The following is a 20,190-nucleotide window of genomic DNA, read 5'->3' on the forward strand; positions in this document are numbered from 1 at the left end:
ATTCAAGGGGGGTACAACAAACTCAGTTAAGTACAGAAATACAATTAGCTCTATAGGCAGTAGGAGGGGAAGGGGGAAAGAAAAGGGAGGGGAGGCTAAAAGGGAGGGAAGAAGCAGTAAGGGAAAAAGGGATTAAAAGGGAGGGGGGCTGAAAGAAGGGAGGGAAGACTGAGGGAGGTGGTGGTCAAAAATTAAAACTATTGTGGAGGGGAAAGGAGAAGGGAGAACTAAAAGCATAAACAAGGGGAAAGGGGATGGAGGGAAAGACACAGATAGTAATCATAACTGCGAACGTGAATGGGATAAACTCTCCCATAAAACAGAGACTGATAGCAGAATGAATTAAACCACAATCCAACAATATGTTGTTTACAAGAAACATATCTGAAAAGGGGGCATACATGAGAGAGTTGTGAACTGCTCTAATCATTCTGGAGAGCAATTTGGAACTATGCCCAAAAGGCGATAGTAAAACCATGCATACCCTCTGATCCAGCAAGAGATTTTTTTAAAGGGGGGACACAACCTATTTGTACAAAAATATCTGAAGAAGTTCTTTTTGTGGTGGCTGAGAATTGGAAATAGAATGGATGTCCATCAATAGGGGAAAGACCAAATAAGTTGTGGCAGATGATTGTGATGGAGATTTCAGAAAAACCTGGAAAGACTTACATGAACTGATACAAAGTAAAGTGATGGAACCAGAACACTGTATACAATAACACCACTACAGTACAATGAAGAACTGTGAATGACTTAGCTATTCTCAACAATATAGTTATCCCCTCCACACTGTGATTTTTCCCATTACAGTTTCAATATATCACAAATCAGCATAAGAAACCAAATAGGAATTCTGAGGGAGTGTTGCAGAAGCTGCAGGCAACACCTGAAGGCCAGCAGATGACACAGAAAAAGTTTAGAAACTCAGAAATATACAAAATATATGTATATATGCCTAATATCAACCCAAATTTTACAAGAAGGTACTGTAAACACCCCATAAAAGAAAAAGAAAAAATTCAAACTTCTTCTCTGGTGCAAATGGAGGGCCAAAAACTTTTACATGCATTTTCCAGATCGCAGGGGCACTACATTAACCCCCACAATGTGGAAGGGATAACTACAATGATCCAAGACACCAAAGGATTCATGATGAAAAAATACTATTTACCTCCAAAAAAGAGCTGATGTCTTAATACAGACTGTAGCATACTATTTTTCACTTTTTTTCTTTTTTGTTCAAGTCTTCTTGTACAAAATGACTAATAAGGAAATGTTTTACATGATTACACACGTATATAAACTATATCAGACTGCTTGCCCTCTCCCGGAGGGGGGAAAAGAGGGAAGAAGAAATAGAATTTGGAACTCAAAACTTAAAAAAAAACCAACAACAAATGTTAAAAATTGTTTTTATATATAATTGGGGAAAATATAAAATATTAATTTTTTTAAAAACTGATAATGTAGGTAGGCTCCTTAAATGCCATGCTAGCGAGGTGATATTATCCTACAGACTAGTAAGCTCCCAATCTTTTTAATATTAAAAAAATGTTCAGAACCACACAACAGTAATTGTCCTATTAGTAACATATAATGATTTTAAAAATGACTAAAAGCTACTATGAATACATTAGCACTTATAAATGAATTTACTTATATAAATATTTAACATATCTTACTAATCTCAACAGTACAGATATGTTATTTATTCAGTCTACAAAATATACATTTGCTTATTTGCTCAGCCTCCTTACAAAGAGAAGCAGTGTGACACAGTGAACAGAGCTGACCTCAAAGCCAGGAAGTCTTCAGGTCAAATGATGACTCTGACTCATGCTGGCTGTGAGATCTAGAGTAAATCACTTCTCAGTATTACAGGGAGCTCTGTGAGACTCTAAATTTCAGAGAAGGTGCTAACCTACACTGACAAGGGAGATTCCTCCTCCTGGTATTTCCCTATATCAATGCAATCACAAGTCTATTATCCCTATCCTAGAGTCCTTAAAAAAACATTTTTAATCCCTCAGAGGACCATAGTAGATACTAGAGACCATTGCCACTGTCAATAGGGGAGTGATACAAACAGGCCTATACATTAGGAAAGTAATTTTGAGTAACAAATGTGTAAAGGATGGCAAGTGAAATCATTTAGGAAGTTATCGTAATAGATTAGGCAAAAAGAACTAAGGACTTGTCCTAGGGTGATTAGAGTAAGAGAAGAAAGAACAGGTCTAATGTCAAACCTTAGTAAATACTTGGATATGCAGCTTTGTGTTCATCCTTTGTTGCTGAAGAAGACCATGCCATCAGAGAAATGATGCCATGACTTGCACTTGACTTTGTTTTGAGTGAGGGAGGGCTGTGCAGGTCACCAGCCTCACTTCTCCTCCAGAGCTTTCTGAATCCAGTGACCAGATAGTCATCAAGATGACTGGAGGTGACCCAGAATGCACTGGGAGGCCTTGGGCCCTTTAGGTCAAGGTCTTTGCAGGTACTCACTTAGGATGAGGTAATGCTCATTAACTGAATAGGCTAGTTTAAGAAGTAGCTATGGCATGGCCCCTTCAATGAGGTCAAGAAAAAACAAAGACATCAGGCTGGGTGGGAAACAGCAACAGTTACTATTGATAATCACTCTAAAGCTAGGAAGGTCCAGAAGAGACCTGGGCAGGGCCCATGGGAGTCCCAGCTTGAATTTGATCCCAGAGATAACTGGGAACCACTGGCTTATTGGGTAGGATTATACTCTGACTAGGAGGCTGAAGCATAAAGAGACCATAGCATTCATGTAACAAATATTTGTTGAGTAAACCCAAGTCAACTGGGCATCTTTCTTTCCTTTCCTTTCCTGTGTTTTCCCTTTCAAAAAAAAAATCTTAATATGGAGCTTATGAGAAGGATGAAAGAAAAAGGTATGAGGGTACAATGCTGCACCTGTATGATTGCAAGGAATCATAAAGTCTGGGAGGAGGTTGGAACCTCAACAGAGTTCTAATCCAACATGACAGTCAGAACTAATGTGCAGTATAACTAACCTGATAGCCTCTGCCTGAAGCCCTACAAAGAGAGGAATCCAATGCCTCTCTACATTGCCCATTCCACTTTGACATAGCTCCAAATGGTAAAAAAAAGTTTTTCCTACCATCAAGACCAAATCTCCCTCTTTGCAACTCCCACCTACTCCTAGTTTTGCCCTCTGAGGCCAAACTGAACAAGTACAGGCACTCCTCCACATGACAGCTCTTCACATATTTAAGAATAATTGTTATAAAGCCTCTGAGTTTTCTCCAGAAGAAACATCCCCAGGTTCTTTCAGCCAATGCTCATATGACATGGGCTCAAGGTCCTCACCATCCTGGTGGTTCTCCTCTGGACATTCTCCAGTTTATCGTGTGTTTCTTAAATCATGGTGTTCAAAGCTCAACACAGTACTCCAGACAAGGTCTCACAAAGGCAGAATACACTGAGACCATTACCTCCAGGAAGCTATGCTTTTTAAACGAAGCCCAAGACTTCATTGGCTTTGCTGATCTATATTGGGCTTGCAAATGCACTAAAAACTCCAGTACTTTTTCAGAACTGTTCTCTAACCATGCCTTACCAATCTTGTACTTGTAAAGCTTTTCATAACCAAGCATCAGGCTTTACATTATCAGTTGCATTTCAATTTATTACATGCAGCCTAATGATCAAGATCTTTTTAGATCCTTACTCTGTCATCCATAGTGTTGGCCATCCCTCTCTCAGCTTTGTGTCATCTGAAAATAGATATGCATGTCATCTGTGCCTTTATTCAAATCACTGAAGAAGGAAAAACTGTTAAATAGCACAGTGCCAAGCCCAGATCCCTAGAGTACTCCACTAGTCCTCCAACAAGTTCTGAAATCATCTAATTATATGATGCCTCCCCACATTCTTTCACCATAAGAATAGTGTGAAATATTTTATGAAAAGCCTGCTAACATGTAGGCAAACTCTATTCACAACATTTCCTCCATCTACTAGTTTAAGAAGGAAGGAAGGAAGGAAGGAAGGAAGGAAGGAAGGAAGGAAGGAAGGAAGGAAGGAAGGAAGGAAGGAAGGAAGGAAGGAAAGGAAGGAAGGGAAGGAAGGAAGGGAAGGAGGGAAATGAGGTCAGTTTGCAATGCCCTATTCTTGAAGAAGCTATGCTGGAGTCTTTGTTATCACCATTTCTAATAATTCTAAGATGTTCACTAATCACTTTTTTGATGATTCAATCCTAGGAATCAAATTCAAGCTCACTGGCCTAGCATTTGTAGGCTGTACTCTTTCCTCTTTTGAAGAGTTAGGGGAAAGGCCAAGTTGTGTTTGGGTATAGAAGAGATGGTAAGTTCAAGTCAAATATTTGTTTTGCCTACTAACAAAAGGAACTGACCTAACTACCAGGAATATTAAGAAAAAACAAAAATCCCTACCTTCAAGAAATGTAAGTTCTACTGTACAAGGAATAAGTAGAGGACAAAGTAAATTAAGGAATACTGGAATAAGGCTTCCCAGAGAAGGTGGCACGTGAGCTGAACTTTGAAGACAGTCAAGGATTTCTAAAAGTGTCTATGAGGAGAGAATGGCTTCTATGCATCAGGTACAGCCGTATGAATGAATGCACAGAGGTAAGAGATAAACACTCAAGTTCAGAAACAAGTTCAGTGTTCATGGGACAGAGGGTTCATGAAAGAGAGTAGTACAGCATAAAGCTGGAAGGGTAGGTAGGAGCCAGTCAGTGGAAGACTTTAAATGCCACACTGATGAGTTTGCATTTTATCCTAAAGGCAATGGGAGGGTTCAGTTTTGACAGCACTTCTCCCACAGAATGCCCCCCCCCCATCAATCTCACTCCCTCATTTATCTTCAGTCTTTCCCTGTCTAGTGGCTACTTCCCTACCACCTACAAATATGTCCATATCTCCCCCATTCTTAAAAATGTTCACTTGATCTGTCCATCCTCATTAATCCCTTTTGTGGCTAAATTCCTTAGAAGACTTTCTTCCATTCCTCTCACTCTCTTCTTAACTCTCTGCAGTCTGGTTTTCAGACCTCATCATTCAACTTAAATAGCTCTCTCTAAAGTTACCAATGATCTCTTGATTGCGAAATCCAATGGCTTTTTCTCAGTCCTCATCTTTCTTGACCCCTCTGCAGCCTTTGGCACTGCCAATCCCCCTTTTTGCCTTGAATCTCTCTTCTCTCTAGTTTTCCTGATACCATGTTATCACAGTTTGCCTCCTACCTGCCTGACCACTCCTCTGTCCCTCTGGCCAGACCATTGTCCAGATCATGGCTGCTGATCATAAGTATCCCCCCTGACCTCTGTCATGGACCCTCTTCTCTTCTCTTTCTAGCTTTCATTTGATGATTTTTCTGATCAATTTACCCAGTCCTAACATTTCTTTCTAACCTCCAACCTCATATCTGTCTATTGAACATCTCAAACTCCATATCCTAGAGAAATCTTAAACTCAATATATCCAGAACTGAACTCATTACTTTCCTCCCAAACCTTACCCCTTCCAAACTTACCTATTACTGTCTAGGGTACCCCCATGGTTCCAGTCCCGCAGGCTTATGACCTAGGTGTCATCCTTGACTCCTCCCTCTCTCACTTTTCATATCCAATCAGTTGTCAAATCCTGTCAATTTCACCTTTGTAACATTTCTTCCCCCTCTTGCACTGCCAGAACTGGTAATAGTCTGAGTCACCTCACATCTGGACCTTCTGGTTAGTCTCTCAGCCTCAAGTCTCACCCTACTCCAATCCATCCTCCCCTCAGAAGTCAAATTAATCTTCCTAAAGTTATAGGTCTGACCATGTCACATCCCCAACAAAATCCAGCAGCTTCCTATCACCACCAGGATCAAATATAAAATCCTTTGTTTGGCATTCAAAGTCCTTCACAACCTAGCTCTTCCTACCTTTTCAGTCTTCTGACCTTATACACCTCCCCTCCCTACCATCTACATACTCTGCATTCCAGTGACCCTGGTCTCCCTGTTATTTCTTACACTAGATACTCCATCTCCAAACTTACTTCATTTTCACTGGCTGCCCCCCACCCCCACTCCACTCCATGCCTGGAATGCCTTCTCAGCTCATCCCTACCTCTTTACTTCCTTGGCTTCCTTCATGCCCAGGCTAAAATCTCATCTTCTGCAAGAAGCCTAGACCAATCCCCCTTAATTCTAATGCCTTCCCTTTATTTTTATCTCCAACTTAGCATATATATGTGTGTGTAGGTATGTATGTATGATGTCGCTCCCATTCGACTGTGAACTCCTTGAGAATGGGGACTGTCTTTTGCCTTTCTTTGCCCAGAGCTTGGCACAGGGGTGGAAAACCTGTGGTCCTCTAGGTAACATATGGGCCTCTAGGTCCCCAAGTGTGACCCTTTGACTGAATCCAAACTTCACAAAACAAATACCTTAATAAAAGGATTTGTTCTATAAAACTTGGACTCAGTCAAAAGGCCGCACCTGAGGGCATAGAAGACCACATGTGGCCTCCAGGCCACAAGTTCCCTACCCCTGACTCTGGCTCATAGCAGGTGCTTAAAAAATGTTTGCCAACTGACGCCTAAGTTTGCATTGAGGTTAATATTTCTAATAACCAGTTGGAGTTGTGGGAATGGAGCTTGGGCTGGAGGCTAGAGTTGGATTTACAGATTTTGGAATCATCTTCATAAAGATAATATTTTAAAAAATAGGAGTGGAAGAGATTGATGACAAAGATCACATAGAAAGAGAAGACAAAAGAAAAGAGACTTAGGAGACAGCCACCAGCAAAGGAACCAAAAAGTGGCTTTGTCACAATAGTCAAAGCAGCAGAGGATCCAGAATTAAAGAAAATGGTCAAAACTATCAAGTATTACAGAAAGATCCCAAAGGAGAAAAGGCTATTGGAATGTGCGATCAGATGTTCAAGATGGCAGCATGAGCTAAAGTTGGATTAATCTACATCTATATAGATATGAACATAGATATCTTAAAGGAAATTCTATCTTGATACCCCTTCAGTTCATCAGAATCAGTCATCTACTTCAGTCATCATCACAGAAGTAACTGATTTGGAAATATTACTTCATTTCCTTCTACCAATAAAGTTGCCTTATTAAATGTCCTCAATGTTGTACCAAGTAATTTGTCTGACACACTAAATAATGGTGTTACATTTGATGATCTCTCTAATTCTTTTCTCCTCTAAAGTTCTGTTTTATTCCATATCATATTCACCAAGTATTCTTGGAGAAACAGTGTGCTGTCTCACAAAGGACAGAGTGCAGGAATTAAGAAGGCCTGGGTACAAATTCTACCACTGATACTTACTAGTTATGCAACCATGGGCAAGTCCCTAATTTCTGTGAAGCTTAAATGAGATAAAAATTCTTTCAAAGAAAAACAGACACTTTTCTTATTTTTATGTTTATAGTTATATTATGTTGAAGTCTGCTGAAGTGAATTTACAACAAATTTAAATGAGTCCACTATGGACAAGACACTTAACTGGATTATTCTCATACTAAGGGCCTCCGGTTTGTGATCTTAAGAAACCATACCCTAAAAAGCTAATCTTAGTCAGCACTTCGTAACCATGTATTAAGTGGCAATGATGTAAATGCCTGTGTATACCTAAATATTGTTTAGCAACAATAAAGAGTAAGTGTCTATGGAAAATACTAAAAGGAACAAAAGAAAAGGTTTAAATGTAAACAAAGGTTTCAAGTTAGGGTTTATATTTCAATTGGCTTCTTAAGAGGAACTTTTGATAAACAATAAATAATGTGCAGAATAACTTAAGTTGGAAATGTGCTTTAAAAAGGTTATTTAGTCCACCTCATTTTTAGAGAGGAAGACAAATCAACAAAAAACAAGGGAATCTTAAGTACTATCAAAGGAAGTTATACAGCCTATCTTAGAAAACCATCCCATGGATTAACAACCTCTCAGTCAAGCCAGATGTTTCTCAAAAAAAAAAAAAAATCCTTATCAAGATACATTATCTAATACGATCTTAGAAAGCATGAGAAAACTGCTTTTAAAGAAGTCACAGATATAATTGCTGACATTCCACTGTGGATGAAAAGAATTGTTATCATGACTGAATGTTTAATTACCTCCTTTCTGCCCAAATAAGCCAGAAATATTCTGCAAAAGCACAACAATTTTCTTTCACAGAAATGGGAATGTGGCCCCTGGTATGTATGACGTTTGTGCATGCTACCATTCTGCAAATTTCAACAAAATGTGAATGGACGTTAGTATGCTCAGTAACAGATGACATGTTTCAAAGTACTGAACTGATGTTGTGTCCAAAAAAGTATACAATATTTTAAAATTACTTCTCATTTTCATGCTTTTACTGTAATTCCCATTCTGACCTGATGACAATAAGACCTAAAAGAGCTCCCAATAAAGGCGAAAAAGTAACCTACACATTTGCATTTATCTTTTACACACAAACAGGGTGCCCTAGCAGACAGGGTATGACAGAAGAGGAACTCCATTATTCAAAAGGACCAGGAACAGTTCAAAAGCAACAGTCTACATGCACATCCCCTCTCTACATGAGAACACAGGGAATACTTCAAGAAAGCACCAGACTTGGTGCTTGACTGTCTTCACTCCTTACTCTCTGCCCTGGTCCTCCACAGCCTCACCAAAAGCTTTGGACACTTTCATGGACCCTTTCCTCCTGCCCTCTCCTCACCCCACTTTCCTGGAACCATGAACCATGATCAAATCAACTCTATCATCATTATTGGACAGGTGATTCAATCATTAAAGCAGGCACTCTTAACTTTTGTCATCCACAGACCCTTTGGCAATCTGGTAAAGCCTATGAAACCCTTCTCAGAATATATATATATATATATATATATATATATATATATATATATATATATATATATATATATATATATATATATATATATATATTTTTTAACTTTACCTGAAAGAAACACTAAATTTCAGTTGAGGTTAGTGAAAATAAAGATGTATTTTTCTTCCATCCAAGTTCCCATATTAAGAACACTTGCACTGAAGAGATGGCTGGCAGACATGTACAAAGGAAAGTAGTGAATAGAAAAAGTCAGCCTGGCTTCATCAAGAATATACAATGATAATAGCAATAGCTAATACTTATATCATGCCTACTATGTAACAGGCACTGTACTAAGCACTTTACAATTATCTCATTTTATCCTCACAACAACCCTGGGAGATAGGTGCTATCATTATCCCTATTTCACAGATGAGGAAACTGAGGCAAACAGCAGTTAAGTGACTTGCCCAGGGTCACACAGTTGGTCAGCGTTTGAGGACAGATTTGATCTAGGTTCTTCCTGACCCAGACTCAGTGCTCTAGTCACTGCACCACCTAGCTGCCTCAGACATATCAGGCCAGGCTAACCTCATTTCCTTTTTTGACAGCATTACTAAACCAATAAGAAAAATGCTGTAGATAGAGTTTACTTAGAATTTAGCCAAGTTTTTGATAAAGTATTTCATACACCATTATGGTGGAGAAGATGGAGAGATGTAGACTAGACCATAATAAGAGACAATAGTAACATAATACTGCAATTAGATGGACTCAGGGCTGGTTAGATGGCAAGACTCAAAAAGCAGGTTGTTTGATACTGACATGGGAAGAGATCTCCAGGAGAGTGCTGCAGAGATCACTACATGGCCCTGTGCTATTTAAATCAAATTTGCAGATGACACAAAGCTAACACAATGGATGACAGTCAGAATTCAAAAGTATTTTGACAGACTAGAGCATTGGGCTAACTCTAATAAGTTGAAAATCTTAAGTCTTGAAATTGGGTACAAAAAAAATCAATCTGACAAGTATTAGGTGCAGGGGGCAAACAGCAGTTCTGCAACAGGCATGGAGGTTTTAGTGGACTACAAGCTCAGTATGAATCAGTAGTGTCCACAGAATTTAATGAGATCTTTGGCTGCATTAAGAGATGCAGAGCTTCCATAAATGAGGTCATCAGGAAAGGGAACAAGCATTTATTAAGCACCTACTAGTATGCTAAGCCCTAACAAATATTATCGCATTTGAGAATTTGACAACAACCCTGGCAGGTAGGCGCTAATGTTATCCCTATTTGACAGATGAGGAAGCCAAGGCAGACAGAGACTAAGTAACTTGCTATGGGAAATACACATCTAATAAGCATCTGAAGCAGAACTTGAACTCAGGTCTTTCTGACTCCAGGCTTAAAGATCTTTCCTAGCTAGTCCATCCGTACTCTACCTTGTACCACATCTGGAATATTGCATTCCAGACATCAGAGTTTAAGAAAAAATATTTATAAACTAAAGAATGTGCAGAAAAGGCAACTAGGATAGTAAAAGGCCTTGAGCCTATGTCATACAAGCATTGGTTGAAAAGACTTGGGATGTTTCTGTGGAAGAGGAAAAGACTCTGGGGAGTTATAACAATTCCTCAAGTATGTGAAGGGTTGACATGCAGAAGAGTGCTAGTATTTGGTCTTTTTGGCCCCAGAGGGCAGAACCAGGAGCAAGGGGAAGTTGCAAAGAAGGAACTTGAGGCTTCCTAATAAATAAAGCTGTCCTAAAGTGGAACGGGCTGACTTAGAGAGGACCTTCTCAGAGGCCTTAAAACAGAGGCTGGAAAAACATTGTCCCATATTTCACAGTGAGAAGTATGGCTTGGTTTGGATGGTCTCTTGAGTTCTTTATCACCTCTCAAATTCTGTGACTTTATGATTTACTCCCCTGTGATCCTAATCGCCATCCAGTAACTTTCCGGACCAAAGTACTTCCACGGCCCTTTGCACGCTGTTTCCCCCATTAGAATTCAAACTCCTTGAGAGGAGGGGCTGTCTTTCTTTTAAATCCCCAGCACTTACTTAGTACAATGCAAATAGTAAGAGCGTAATACATTTTTTTCATTTATTCCTTATCTGTAGAATAGTGCTAACAATACCTAGAGTACCTATTTCACGGAATTCATGAAGCTCAAATGAAATCATGCATTTAAAACATAAATGTTAGGTACTACCTACTAACTACTGCTGCTGCTGCTACTACTACTAATTATCCGTGTTGCTGTTATTTTTATTATTAGTTCCAAGAGTCAGGGCTGTAATCTAGACTCTTGACTTCCAGTTCTGTCTCCACCAATACAAGCTCCAGAAGTAGATAAAACATGTGACAGGCTCAGATGTTCCCTGAATAGCTTTGTGTTATTTCTCCTGACTCTCTGATATTATTTAATGTAAAGTGATAGAAAATACAAATACACTGTTTAATAACCAGACTATTCTATGTATTTGGAACACCACCTGGAAAACTCAGTTATTCTTACCCCATCCATAATTATTTTTGGTAGGAATAAAGTTAACAATGGAAAGAAGACTGGACAAGAAGTCAGGAAAGATGAGGTCTACCTCCTGTGTGACCCAGGGGGAGTCATTTGTCCAACCTAAGTTTTCTTCTCTTTTAAATGGGGGAGGGGGTTGTTGGACTACATGACCTACAGTCTTTCCAACCCTGAAATTTCCCTATCTCCCTTACTGCTCGTACCTTCTGTTGATTAGCTCCAGCTTATCCTATCAACATCTTGTTTACACATGGTTGTCTGCATATTGTCTTAGACTGAACTCTTTTTGAGAGCTGGGAAATGTTTTGGTGAACAGCTAAGTGGGCGGAAGGGCCTAAAATCAGCTTCAAATCCAGCCTTTCCTCAGTTTCTTCAACTGTAAGACAAGGATAACTGCATCTAACTCCCGGAGTTGCTGGGATATACGATAATACTTGTAAATCGGCACGTAACAGGAACTACATAAAAGCTATTAATTTTTGACTTTGTCTTTCTTTTAATTCCCACGTCTTGGCAGCGGGACTGGCACGGGTTATTAAGCGGACAATTATTAAATCTTACAGAACAATGCTTCTAAAAGCCTTGAGCAAGCCGGAACAACGATTAACTACTACACTGTTGCAATACAAGAATAAGAAAATCTCCTTAAATAGAATGTCTTCCTCGGCCCTGTGAAAACAGACAAGGGGGTCTATGCCTCTCGGCAGGCCCAAGGGCGTGCCTTTGGGGGCGAGGGGGAGGAAGAGGGGGCAGCACGTAGGGCGGTGGCCCGGCGAGAGGCTGCAGAACACCTGCGGTGGGATGGGGGGATGGAGGGACGGGGGAGTGGGAGGCAAGGGGCAGTCCAGGTCCCACGTCCCCCCCATTCCCTTTTTACAGCACTAGAAGACCCTCCAAATAGCTACTTGGAAGGCGGATAAAAAGAAAATGGGAATGCTCATCCCTACATAGTCATCTCCCCGTCGCCTCCCCCACCCCGTCACGCCCGCTGGGGTTTGTAGTCCTCGGTCTTCAGACCCCCAGCAGAAGAGCGCGAGCCGGAAGAAAGACCGAACTACATTTCCCACAATGCAGCGCGAAGCCCTCGCGCTTCTCCCTCTCCCGCAAAGCCAAGCCCCGAACCCCGCAGCACCCTCGGACTGCGGCCCAGAGCCCCGGCCGGGTCGAGGAGGAGGCGAGGGAGGGGTCAGCCTCCTCCTCCCCCGCTCCACCCGCTTTCCCAGGAGTCCTCCAACTCCCCTAGTCTCTTTACCTAAACGTCGCGCCCCGGAGAACAGTATGTGCCGTGGTGCGGGTGTTGTGGGGGGCCGCAGGTCCGTACCGACGATTACGACGATTCCCACGATTCCGTTAGTCCTCGAAGGCGCGTATGGTTACCATGGCAGCGGCGGGAGGGGCGTGGCGGAGGGCGGGGGCGGGGGGAGAGCGGACGGAGCGCGTGCTGAGTCCGATGAAGGGGCGGAGCCACAAGCTGCTCTGGGGAGGGGGGCAGTGAGCGGGAGGGGGCAGGAGAAAAGGAGGAGATGAAAGGGGGAGAAAAAAGGGCGTGGTGGCGAGCCAGCAAGCCCCGCCCCCGGAGCGCCGGGGCCTGTCATTTCTGCCCTGTCCTAACACCTGGCCGGCCCCTGCGAGCGCCGGGGGGCCGTGGACCAGCGGCCGGTGCCCGTGCCTATCCCGGCTCTTACAGAATAGATCTGGGGGGTCCGGAGAGGCACCAGGAGTCCGACGCTTCCGGAGGAGGGCATTGATGCCTGGGCATGGAGAAGATTCATAACGAGGGGGCGGGGGGGGGGGGGGGGTGCAGAATTTGGACCACAAGGTGGTTTTTGCGTGTAAATACTCAATAAGAATAATTTTTAAAAAAGACCAGCTGTTGTAAAGGCCCGACGTGAGGACCAGGAAGACAGCCAGACTGACTGCATCAGCCGTTTCCTGAGAAGTAGTGGTATGCTAAGGTGGAAAGGGATAGGGTTCTAAATGCCATAGAGGACACTTCACATTCGGTCCTAGAGGTCACGGGGAACCACTGGAGTTCACCGAGTAGAGGTCAGAATTGTGGTTTAGGAAAATCCCTTTGGCAGCTGTGTGGATCTGTTTGGAGGATGGCCTGGAGGAAGGAGAGACCAAGTAGAGCTGCTTTAATAGTGAAGACAAGAGACGATGAGAGCTTGAACTAGGATGGCAAACAACTGTGTAAGGAGAGAAAAGGGGACAGTTTTGAGATATGGAGGAAGAAATAAAGACATTTGACAGTTCATTGGACATACTAGTAAGTAGCATTTATTTTGCAAAGAACTTTAAAAATTTTGACCTCATGACAACCTTGGAAGGTAGGTGCAGTTATTATCCCCACTTTACAGATAAGAAAATTGAGGCACAAAGAAATTTAGTGATTGGACCAGCATCATACAGCGGATTCAAACTCAGGACTTCCTCACTCCAAGCCCACTACTGAATGCACTGTGCTACCTATGTGGAAGAGTGAGGATTCTGGGATGATCGACAAGTTGTAAAACTGAGCGACTAGAACAGGGAAGTTCAAAAGTGGGATGGGATAAAGGGAAGGGGAGATAGTAAGTTCTGTCCAGAACATACTGAGTCTTAGATACCTGTGGAAAATCCAGTTCCAAATATTGTAAAGGCAATTGGTGATGTGGGACTGGAGAGAGAAAGTCCTTCACTTTGCATCCACTGCTCTGCCCCATTTTCTTACCCCCAGGGAACAAGATGCTCCTCTCAGGAAAAGCTCATCACTTCTAATCTCATCTCCCTGCTGCTAATTCAAACCTTAATTGATACCACCACCCTCAGCCTCCTCTCTCTTTTACAGAGTTTAACTCAAACTAGAGTGCTATACCAAACTTTCCCAGTGCCTTTCTTTAGAGGGAAGGAGATGGACTCAGCTCTCTTCTTTTCGTCTGCTGCTCTTGCTGCTCTGCCTGATTTCAACTCCACAGAACAAGATACCCCCTGGCATCTTGGTCTCACACACCCCTTTCCTGCCCCCTTTTGTATGTTGTCTCCCCCAATTACATTGTAAGCTCCTTGAGGGCAAGTACTGTCTTGTTACTAATTGTATCCCTGGCACTTAGCATAGTAGTATCTGGCACATAGTAGGCACTGTTTATTGTATTGGAGAAGCTGGGGTCTATACATAGATATACACATGTACACACGTGCGTATACACATACATATACATATATAGCATATTTGATGTGTGTATATGGGACGCATTTATGGGAAGATGATAATTAAACCCATGGGAGCTGTACTAGAAAAATGTGTAAAGAGAAGAGGGCTTAGAACACAGCCTTTGAGTTTACCCATAGTTAGGGACATGATACATCAAAGGAGAATCAGAAGGAACAGTCACATAGGGAGAAGAGCCAAGAGAGACTGTGGATAGATGAGAGAATCCAGGAGGAGAAGATGGTCAGCAGTGCTGAATGCCACAGAGAAGCCAGGAAGGATGAAGACTGAGAAAAGGCCATTGGATTTGACAGATCATTGGTAACTTTGGAGAAAGCAATTTCAGTTGAGTGATAATATCTGAAACCAGACTGGCTAAGGGGCTGAGAAGTGAGAGAAGGGGGAGGCAATGGAAGTCGTATCAATAACTTTTCTAGGATTTTGCTTGAAACAGGGAAGAGGAATATAGGATGACAGCTTGAAGGAATCTGGTGAAGGGTTTTTTTAAGGGTGATGGGCCAAACCTGAATTTGTTGGGAAGTATTGGAGAGGGGGCAGATGATGGTAAGACAAAGTGCTGGAGAAGGCAGGAAGGATGGGATGAAGGGCACATGGAGAGAGGCTGACCTTGTTAAGGAGAAGAACTACCTCATACTATAGACTGGATTGAATGAAGGGAGGATGGGGAGTACTGGTAAGGAGTTGTGAGAGTAACAGCAGGTATTTGATTTCATGTAGTTGAATCCACCTCTCCATTTTACACATGAGATCATCTGAGGCCTGGAGATTTCAGTGGGTTAGAAGGAAAGGAATCTCAACCTCCGGCTACTTTCTGGAATTAAAAAAAAAAATAGAGGGGGGAGAGGCAGATTTGTTCTTTCATTGGCTAGGGGAGCTCTTTGTAAATCAGCTGCCCTGGAGATGTTAGTGCTACACAGTTGCCTTGAGCACTAAGAGGTGAGACTTAGCCAGGGTCAGATGGAGTCTGTTTTGAACATGGGACTTTGAACTCTGATCTGCCTAGTTCTCTATCCTCTGTAAGAAATTATGTGGCCAAAAATATGTATATGTACGAAAATATGTATAAACTATACATGATACCTCACAGCTTTGCAGTAGCCCTGTGAAAAGATTACCGCCATTTCGAAGATGAGGAAAATGAGGCTTAGAAAGGTAAATGACCTCCAGAGAAGGAAGTATAAGTCTGAATGAAGATGGACACATATTATTTTCACTTTTTTCTGTTTATTGTTTTATCTTTCTTGTGGTTTTCCCCTTTTGTTCTGATTTTTCTTTCACAACATGACTAATGTGGAAATATGTTTAATACGATTGCATATGTATAACCTATATCAGATTTTTGCTGTCTTGGGGAGGGGAGGGAAAGAAAATGTTTTGGAACTCAAAATCTTATCAAAATGGATGTTTGAAAACTATCTTTACATGTAATTGGAAAAAATAAAATACTGTTTACAGAGGAAAAAAAAAAAGAAAGATAAGTGACTTCTCCTTAGTCACAGAAATGTTAAGCGCCAGAGCCAGGATTCACACCCAGCCAGATCCTCAGACTCCAAGGCCTGTTCTTACTGCACTATGCCAGTTGCCTAGTGGCATTTTTCATATTATGATTGCTCTGTAAATACTAAACTGATGAGTGTGGTCTTACCAGACTTCCTTTGTTGAGTGAAACTATAAAAACCATGTCCATGTACCCATAAATAATGAATTGCCCTGTTTTCTCTAAATGAGCAGGTGGTTGATAATAGTTTCTGGCTTGAGTATTTGCTGCCTCTGAGGGAGAAAAGATACTGGTCCAAAGACTGACAGCCTCAGTTTGTATTGAAAAAAAAAGGAATCCCAACATACGGAGAATAAACTCCAGGGGGAGAAAAAGATATTCTACTAAATAGTCATGAAAACCAGTCTCTTTGAAGAGGCAAGAGGTGACCAGGGATTAGCATGTAGCCTGCATACATTAGATGCATATATACCTCCCTCTGGCTCTACTCGTTGTTTGTCCTTCATTCTCTAAGAGGACCAGTGACATCATAAGGGTGCTTTCTTGTCTGGCTGTAGTGACCCACCATCAGAAGAACTTGTTACCTCCTTCACTAGTGGTGATGGGTTGATCTGGTCCGTTCCCACTTGCCCATCTGGTGTCCCTTGCAACCTTTAGTGCATACTTTCAGTACATCTGGCCAACTTTTAGTGGAGTCTGTGGCCATGAAAACTGCAAATCTCACAGCATCATCACTTCTTAGTTGGTTAAGCCTGAACCTCGGCACATCTGCTGTGTAAGGAAGAATATACAAGAAGTATAGTATAGTACAGTAAATCAGTTGGAAGCATAATCATAGGAAGGGAAACTAGATAAACTGCTGCAGTGATATTGCAAAGCAGGCAAACAGCTGGGAAAGAACAACTGAGAAGCAAACCCTGGCTTGGGGTTTTCAGAGCAGCCTATCCCCTAGATCAAATGGTTGTGATAAATATTGGCAAGGGCTAAATATGGGGCTGAAAGTCATAGCAAACTACAGGCCACCAGCACGGTGATCACAACATGGACACAGCACTAATGATGAAATCCTAATAAAGCCGCCCCCAGCCCCAATATTTTAACTTCCTTATAGGCCCTACTGAGCAGCAGGCCCACTGTACCTGCCTAGCCACTCACGCCACCTCCCCCCCACCCCATATCCTATCTTTTTGATATATATAGCTCACTGCTCACCAGAACAACAGGTGTGCCCACGAACTCATCTTTCTCACAGAGCAGCAGGTGTGTCTGTGTGATGGGATCGCAGCCACTGCCTCTACCTAGCCACCCACCCACCCCATATCCTAATTTCTTCATATATGCCTCACTGATCACTGGAACAACAGGTGTGTCCTTGAACTCATATTTCTCACAGAAACAACAGGCATGTCCATGTGATGGGATCCCAGCCATTGCCTCTAGCTAACCACTGCCCCCAGACCCATCCCTCATATTTCCCACAGCAACAGCAGGTGTGTCCATGCACTCAACCACAACCATCTAGTCTCAGGACCACAATACTCAGCCAATCCGAAAGCAGCACCATCAGGATGTCCAAGCAGGATATGGACCCCAAAACAATGGAAGGGACTTTCCCTAAGTAGACACCTTCACAACAATGGTAAAGAACTGACCATAGAATGAACTTATGATGTAGAGAAGCTTATTTTAATACCATTATCATATATACATACCCCCCAAATGGGTTTTCTGTATGCATTGTGAGTAATAGCATGTAAATTTCCACTGTGGCTGGCACCCCTCCCCTATTATGTAATCCCTTCACAAACCCCTCCTACCTTTTTAATATTCATAATTTGTTACATAATTGCATCTTTACCTATAAAAATCCATCTTGATTTCTCTGAAGTTGCTGGTTCCTCTTAGAACTTAGCCCGCTTCATGAGAGGTGTCAATCTCAATAAATGCCTGTACTTGGGTTAGAGGTAGTCTGATCCTGAATTCTTTGAGATGGTTCCACCAACACATTATGAAACTGCAACAGTTTTTGGTGTCCCTGGATGGTCAGAGCCTAAACCTCAACACTAACATGCCCTGAACATACCTTGGTACCTAAATGAGTTGACCTGATCATCAGTCCAGGGACCTTTCTCTCAGACCTTAATCTCCTTTACTTATCTGACATTGTTGAGTCACTCTTGAAACTCTCCAGACTTCCCTAAAATCACTCTCCTAATTCCCCTCCTACCCCTTTGACCATCTCCTCTCTGTGTCCTTAACTAACTCTTCATCTTCCTGCTCCCCCAAAACAGTGGTCTTTACAACCCATTGCTCACCTCTGTACTCCCTTTCTTTCCATTCCTCTATTTTCAAACCTTCAACTATCACTTCATTGTGGATGATGTACAAATTTACAGCTCCAAAAAGTTAAATGGTCATACAGCTGGTAAATATCAGAAGTGAAACTTGAACCCAAGTCTTCATAACTCTAAATCAAACACACCATCCACAATACATGCTGTCTCTAAATGTCTAGAATACTAAATACTCAGTTCTTTCTGCCTCAGAAAATCCTGCTTTTCCATGAAGATGTAACTTAAGCTCCATCTTCTACACCAAAACTTTCTTAACTGCCTTTTAAAGAATGACTTTTAGGCTTCTTCCTAGAGGCTCTCTTTTCTTCTGGGGACTCTCCCTGAAGAGAATGAGGAATCGAGTGTCTCCTCCCTTGAAGCTGGAAGCCACAACAAGGATCCTTCCTCTCCCCAACTTTTACCAACCCCACCCCTTCATGTAGGCACAGAGCAGTAATCAATCTCCACCAACAGGGAGAGTCCTGAGCAAATGGACTGAAGCTCCAGATAACGTGTATTTATTTAAATTCTGCATATACATACATACACATATAGATATGGATATATTCGTATCGATACATAGAGCCTCCCCCAATAGAATATAAAATTGTGAGCTGGAATTGTTTCTTTTTTTTTCTTTGCCTGGGACCTACCACAATGCCTGGTACACAGTAGGAGCTTAACACACTCTTATTGACTAATTAATTGATCCAATCCATCTTTTCTATTCCCCTTGTCATCCCCTTAGCCCAGGGGTGGGGAACTGTCAGTTTCAAGGCCCCTTGTGACCTTCTGACTAAATCCAAACTTCACAAAACAAATCCTTTTTTTAAGGGGGTTTATTCTAACTCAGTTATCCTGAATAGCACACCTATCTCCATAACCTTTAGTCTTTCTCCAGCAAATACATCTTCCACAACAAACACATACCACTTTGGTATCACCATTGCCTATAAAATAAAATCTGAATTATGTAGCATGGTATGAAAGTCTTTCCCCAACCTGTTTTCCATCATTTCAAGCCTGCTTTATTGCCTCACAAAGACCCGTCAAACTTGTCACCCAAAATTCCTGCTTTCTCACCCAAATGCATGGTATACTGGAAAGAGCCCTAGACCTTCAGCCAGAAGACCAGGATGAGAGTCCTAATGGCCTCTTGGTACCTGTATGATCCTGAGTAGATTATTTCAGGTCCCTGAATTCGTTTCCTCATCTGTAAAGTGCCTATATAATAAATAATATTTGCACTGTCAACCTAACAGATGAGTTTTAAAAGTCAAATAAGACATGAAATCAACTTGTAACAATAAAGTACAATGGAAATTAACCATTTTTTATGCTCTTTTCCCACCCCTACCTACGTCTCTTAGTTTAGACTTAGAAAGATTTGGGATACCATAATAAAGTACAAGAAAACAGGAAGCATGTATACAAGACATACACTGTGAAGGGCAGTCAGAAAGTGGTGTAAGCAGGTCAGGTCTGTTGGTTGGGGCCTTGGGTGGAATTCAGCACTCTGATAGGATCCCAGATGAAGTGGGGCACACCCGACCAATAAAGTCTTGTGTTGTTATTTTATAAGGTTCTTATCTGGGTCAAGGAGGTTCAAGCATTTGGGGAATCCAGCAAGAAGCCTGGACCTGATTCATGCTAGTGGGGAGAGGGAAGACTCTTGGAAAATTGTTTGTTGTATTCCTCCTTCATTGCCAAAGAAGACCATGCCATCAGAGAAATGATGACATGACTTGCACTTGACTTGGTTTTGAGTGAG

General features: G+C 41.9%; 1 protein-coding gene across 3 annotated transcripts in view; it reads right to left on the reverse strand.

Moving 5' to 3' along the window:
- KATNAL1 (katanin catalytic subunit A1 like 1) overlaps positions 1–20,190 on the reverse strand; it is a 133,411-nt gene that overhangs the window by 81,549 nt on the left and 31,672 nt on the right. Inside the window, exons 1-2 of one of the 3 annotated variants that reach the window (XM_072611834.1) lie at positions 12,630–12,776; positions 8,969–9,069 (exon numbers count right to left, since the gene is read on the reverse strand). The exons of 1 other annotated variant lie outside the window; for it this stretch is intronic. The gene's annotated coding sequence lies outside the window, so the exon portion shown is untranslated. Of the gene's footprint in view, positions 1–8,968; positions 9,070–12,629; positions 12,841–20,190 lie in introns of those variants that run through there. One more of the 3 variants, XM_072611833.1, reaches the window with a different exon arrangement.

This window comes from Notamacropus eugenii, chromosome 5, assembly GCF_028372415.1.
Source record: "Notamacropus eugenii isolate mMacEug1 chromosome 5, mMacEug1.pri_v2, whole genome shotgun sequence".
Lineage (NCBI taxonomy): Eukaryota > Metazoa > Chordata > Mammalia > Diprotodontia > Macropodidae > Notamacropus > Notamacropus eugenii.